The sequence below is a fragment of the Myotis daubentonii genome, chromosome 16 (genome assembly GCF_963259705.1).
Source record: "Myotis daubentonii chromosome 16, mMyoDau2.1, whole genome shotgun sequence".
In the NCBI taxonomy this organism is placed as follows: Eukaryota; Metazoa; Chordata; class Mammalia; order Chiroptera; family Vespertilionidae; genus Myotis; species Myotis daubentonii.
Genome location: NC_081855.1, coordinates 30,905,690 through 30,911,689, shown reverse-complemented (window position 1 = coordinate 30,911,689; position 6,000 = coordinate 30,905,690). Strand labels below are relative to the sequence as shown.

The following is a 6,000-nucleotide window of genomic DNA, read 5'->3' as shown; positions in this document are numbered from 1 at the left end:
CAGTCAAGGGCACATGCCCGGGTTTCGGGCTCGATCCCCAGTAGGGGAGTGCACAGGCAGTCAATCAGTGATTCTCTCTCATCATTGATGTTTCTATTTCTCTCCCTCTCCCTTCCTCTCTGAAATCAATAAAAACATATTTTAAAAAAAAAAGGAAAAAAGAAAGTCTCCCTTTATTGAAGTTAGGTCTCTTCTCTTAAACTTTACATTCATTTCTCTCCTTTTCCCCTTTTGGGTTTTATAAAGAAGCAGTGTTTATATAGTGACTAGAGGCCTGGTGCATGAGTGGAGTCCCTCAGCCCTCAGCCTGGCCTGTGCCCTCTTGCAATCCGGGACCCCTTGGGGGATGACGGACTGCCGGTTTCAGACCGATCCCCACAGGCCAGGCTGAAACCAGCGGTCCGACATCCCCCAAGGGATGTAACAGTGCGTGAAGCGGCAGCCGGCCCGGGAGGAGCCCACGCCATCCCGCTCATCCCGGGCCGGCTGCGCCTGCCACCACCGCCGCCCGGTAAGCTCGCTGAACGGTGCTCCCACTGTGGGAGCACACTGACCATCAGGGGGCAGCTCCTGCATTGAGCATCTGCTCCCTGGTGGTCAGTGCACATCGTAGCGACCAGAGGACTGGTCGTTCGGTCATTCGGTCACTTAGGCTTTTACATATATAGATGTGTAAACATGCCCCCCAGTCAGATTAGATCACAAGGTGGAATTCAGTCTGGTGACAGCAGTTGGTTCAGACTCATGGAAGCATATGGGTCGTCATGCATGTGCTCAGTGGACAGCGCATTGGTGAGTCACCATCAGTTGGGAGGGGTGCTGCCTGTCATTTGTTACTAAAAATAAATTGCCTACATTTGTGAATGATTTGCCTGGTTTTATACAGGGCGTGAATCAATCATGACGCCATTATCATGCTTGTACTTCACTGTTGTTGCCTGTGCAGCACAGATGCAGGTGTAGTTACGTCAGTGTGGAAGCCACCACATGGACCTACCGACCGCCAGCCATCCGTTCAACAGGTATTTATAAAGCACCTACTTTGTGCAGACCTTGCCCAGGCCCAGGGGATACGCGACCCACAGGACAGATGTGAGATCTGTGCTCAGGAAGATGGTCAAATAGCAGGAAAAACTACCAAGCACTTTGCCTAATATTTTCTGAATCCTCACTACTAGGAGGTACTATCATTTTCTCTATTTTGTATGTTTTTGGCAGCTCAGACACTAAAGCCCATTCTTTGAACCAGTGAACTCTAAATACCTCTGAGCATGCATGCCTTTCAGTGAGGAAACTTTCAGTACTCACCTGTGTGTGTACTTAAAGAAGTGTACATGTATATTGAAATAAGCATACACTTAAATATATGTAAATAATACGTGCATTTAAGTAAGTGTAGATTCATGCATTACATATAAACATGGGCAAATCTTTATAAACTACATGTACATTATGTGGGGTTACCTGCACCTCGCCTTGGAGACCACCGCTCTCACACTCCACCGTGCTGCCTCCTGATTTTGTCTGTGTAACAGGAACCATCAGCCGCCGATCTCCTGACCCCAGGTTTTGCTCTGGATGTGTGGGGATGGGAACCCCCCTATTCCTCTCCCTGCTGGAACTTAGACATAAGGTTTGGAGCTGCAGCAGCCATTTTGTAAGAAGAAGACATCCCCAAGGATAGAGATATTCCTTGATCTAGGAAATATTTTTTAATATAAAATGAAAAGTAGTAACTTTCCAGTTTGGACTAGATCTCTGTACTGCCAAGTATGTTTTGGCAGAATTCCTTGATCCATTTTTTCTTTTTAGATTCCAAGGTAAGTTGTTCTGTTAATTTGGAAATCCTACTCGTTTCCTTTTTTTAATATATATATATATTTCTTTTTTTAAATATATTGACTTCAGAGAGGAAGAGAGAGAAACATCAATGATGAGAGAGAATCATGGATAAGTTGCCTCCTGCATGCCCCCTTCTGGAGATGGAGCCCGCAACACAGGCATGTGTCAAATGCGAATCAAACCATGACCTCAACCACTGAGTCACCCTGGCCGAGCTCCTACTCATTTCTTTTGAGTCCTTTTCTGGCTGAGTCTTGAGTGAGTGTCTTGTATGTCCATTTCAGCTCCCCACAGTCCCAGCTGGAGACTGAACATAGTGGAAAATCTCCATCCTTTGGTGATGACTTTGTTGGGAAAAGGAAGACGTTTTGCTTCAGCTGTGAAATGGGAATTACTCTCCTGTGGCGACCAACTGTCCCAGACACAGCAGGGAGGAGGCTGGGCTGCTCTGATGTCCCTTCGCATGAGGACTAGCAAAATGCAGCCGGTTCATGGTCATGTATGTAGCAGCCGAGATGATGTCACAGATGTCACTCAGCCGTCTCCACAGGCACAGCAAGGGGAGGGCTGAGAAACTGGATCAGCAGATATGAGTCCTCTGCCTCTCTGCCCATCCTGGCCCCCTGTTGGGTGCCCAGGTCCTTCTCCGCCAGGAACTGGACCGTCATGGACGCCGGGGATTAGACGGAGAAGACATGAGAAGTCATAGGCGATAGGAGAGTCTTCATTGCAGACCAAGTAGCCATTGCTAACAAGGAGCCATTAGATAAAACAGTTCTTCAAAGTGGCTTACAAAGCAGTTACAGTAAACATAGGAGCCTACAAACATAGGAGCCAGTATTAGCCCTTGCTAATACAGTCGCCAATACAGGAGCCATACTAAGCAGCCACGCACGCACCTGCTGGTCAACAATACATCTTTTTTTAAAAAATATAAAATATATTTTTATTGATTTCAGAGAGGGAGGGATAGGGAGAGAGCGATAGAAGCATCAATGATGAGAAAGAATCATTGATCAGCTGCCTCCTGCACGCCCCCTACTGGGAATCGAGCCTGCAACCAAGGCATATGCCCTTGACCGGAATCGAACCCAGGACCCTTCAGTTCCTAGGCCAGTGATGGCATGTCAGAGGTGACACACGAACTCATTTTTTTTGGTTGATTTTTCTTTGTTAAATGGCATTTAAATATATAAAATAAATATCAAAAATATAAGTCTTTGTTTTACTATGGTTGCAAATATCAAAAAATTTCTATATGTGACACGGCACCAGAGTTAAGTTAGGGTTTTTCAAAATGCTGACACGCCGAGCTCAAAAGGTTCACCACCACTGTTCTAGGCCAACGCTCTATCCACTGAGCCAAACCAGCCAGGGCAACAACACATCGTTATACCGACTCAGACAAAAGAGGCTTCGTTCCAAACAGTGACGTCAGTACTTGGGCTACAGAAAGGCACGCCTGCGCAGTGCACACAGGAAGATTGCCATGTCCTTGCTTTTGCTCCTGCATATGGCAGATTGGCCTTGAACGTCCGGCGTACTCTGATTAAGGTTCCCACACCCCCGTGCCACTCAAATCACCCTAACTTCCTCTTCTGCTGTTTACTCTTTCCTCTATGGAGACATCTCTACTGAACCTCCAGGAAGATGCCTGCAAGTCGCTCCTTGACTGCCGATGTCTATGAGGACTCTGCGCTCGGGTGCATCCACATTCCTCATTCTCCGTTCGCCTTGGCACAGAACCAGGGGGCTGCTGCTCCAGGTTCCAGTAGTGGCCCAGTCGCTAACTTCCTGGGAGGCATGACCCTCTCTTGCTCCTCTAGGAAAAGAAAGCCTTGAAGTTAATGGACAGCCCTCCAAGGTCCTTCTGGCTCTGGCCTTCTGGCCTTGCACCCTTCCTCTTTCCTGGCCTTTCCTCTCTCTCCCCACCCGGGCCCTGTAGAACAACGAAGCAGTGAGTGACAGGGGGGCTTGTTCTGAAAAGCTGCTGTGGCTGTGGCATCGCTGCTGCTCAGGGCCCAGGAGGCTGAGCAGAGGGGTGAATCTTCTTCCCGCGCAGGAGGCTTGCACATTCCCCGTTTCCGGACATGTTTTCCATCTGACATTTCCAACAACGGTCCCCACGTGGGTGCTTCCTCAAGGCAGGTCTGTTTTGCACCTTTTGGGAGAAGCATCTTCCGTGACAAATGGTCTCAGTTCAGGCAGATGGCGATGCGCTGAGTCCCTGGTTGCCGGGCTGTATGAACACACTTATTGTCCCCAAATGTAAAAATAATGAACTTACCGCTGTGCCTGGAACGTCGACAATGTGAACCAGATTTGATTTATTGGAGCCTCGGAGACCGTCCTTAATGTGTAGCAGAACATTGCCTTTTATTTCCATCCAAAGTGAATTTCAATTGACTCACCCCCACCCCCCCACACACACACCCCCGACCCCCACACCCAGAAACCTTGTTTTGAGTTGGTCGCAGTGATTAGGAATTTAAAAGTTCTTTCTTTGTTTTTAAGTGGATATATTAGTTAGAAATTGGCTCAGCTATGACCAACGAAAGACACTAACCACAGTGGCGAAAACATGATGGGGACTTGGTTCTCTCTCCCGCAGCCTGAAGTTGGGAGATGGTTCAGCCTGGTAGTGACTCCCAAATGTCCCCAGTGGCCCAGGCACCTTTATTCTGCTCTGCCAGCTTTACTTCATGATCTCTATCCTTGGGGATGTCTTCTTACAAAACGGCTGCTGCAGCTCCAAACCTTACGTCTAAGTTCCAGCAGGGAGAGGAATAGGAGGGCACATGCCAATCAAGTCAGCTGAGAGGCCCACGCAACTCCTACTTAAGTATCATTGGCTAGAACTTAATCAAATGTCTACTCTACCCCCATCTGTAAGGAAGCCTGGAAGATACAAAATTTTGCTGGTATATTGACATTCCCCCCGCCCCACCGCCACCACCAAAAAAAAAAAAAAAAAAAAAAAAAAAAAATTTCAGGTTCCATTAGAAAGAAAAAAGGAGAGAATGAATTTGTGGTGGGCAAATTTGGGACTGTTTTTCCTTCTAATATTAATACATGTTTGTTCTTTTGTTTGTTTTTAAATCAAGTACTTCTTTTTGTAAAAAACATTTTTTATTGATTTCAGAGAGGAAGGGAGCCGGAGAGAGAGATAGGAACATCAATGATGAGAGAGAATCAACTGGCTGCCTCCTGCACGCCCCCTACTGGGGATCAAGCCCACAACCCAGGCATGTGTCCTTGACCAGAATCGAACCCAGGACCCTTCAGTCCACAGGCCAATGCTCTATCTGCTGAGCCAAACCAGCTAGGGCTAAATTAATACATGTTTGTAAGGGTAAACTTGAAAACTATAAAAAAGAAAAGAAAGAAATGATGATTTTAACTACCCCAATAGCATTTAGTGTAATTACATGCTTGTTTTGCTTAATATTCATAAATATTTTTCTGATTACAAAAGGATTTCCTACTCATTGGAGGAAACTTTGAGCAAAGTGTAGAGAAGAAAACAGGAATCACCCACAATAGCATTACCCAGAGATGGTCACTGTGCTATTTTGTTGCATTTTTGCCAATTGTATGTATATTTTACATATGAATAACTATAGTGTATGTACTAGTATACACTGGTACTTTTTTTCACTTTCTAAATAAAATAAGTGTATTGACATATGACCCTACCTAGTGTATCCCTGCACCCTCATAACACAGCATTCCAAATCATGGCTGCAGCGCTGTTTGGGGGGTGCTTAAAGTAGCAGAGAATGAATAGCACAAACTGGTTTTCTCTCGCGCTGCTTCTGGGAGACCAGATGGCAGATCTGGCTCACTTCTCACTCTCATTCGAAGACTGTATCATAGGCTCTCCTTTCCGTATTTTTCCATCTTGAAAAATGTCAAGTGTTCGTGCCAAGAGTTACAACGATTCTTCAGGGAACAGAAGCTGGCATGCCCGTTCTGACCTCGTGGCTCACAGGGGTGGCTTTTGCTCAGACTTCTAAATTCATAAGCTCTCCTAAGGCAACAGCAAAGAGAAGCAGGAAGGCATAGCACTTGCTCAGGGTCACGGTCAGTGCCAGAACCCAGGCTTTCCAAGTCCCTTTCCCAGGCCTTCCCACTCGAGACGCTGTGGATGATGCAACT

The 6,000-nt window shown here is 46.5% G+C and overlaps 1 long non-coding RNA gene across 1 annotated transcript; it reads left to right on the top strand.

The window, feature by feature from the left end:
• Positions 1–874: 874 nt before the first annotated feature.
• Positions 875–5,530, top strand: LOC132217819 (uncharacterized). Its single transcript, XR_009449019.1, has 2 exons — positions 875–1,022; positions 3,468–5,530. It is a non-coding gene; the product is annotated as an uncharacterized LOC132217819 (long non-coding RNA).
• Positions 5,531–6,000: the final 470 nt, after the last annotated feature.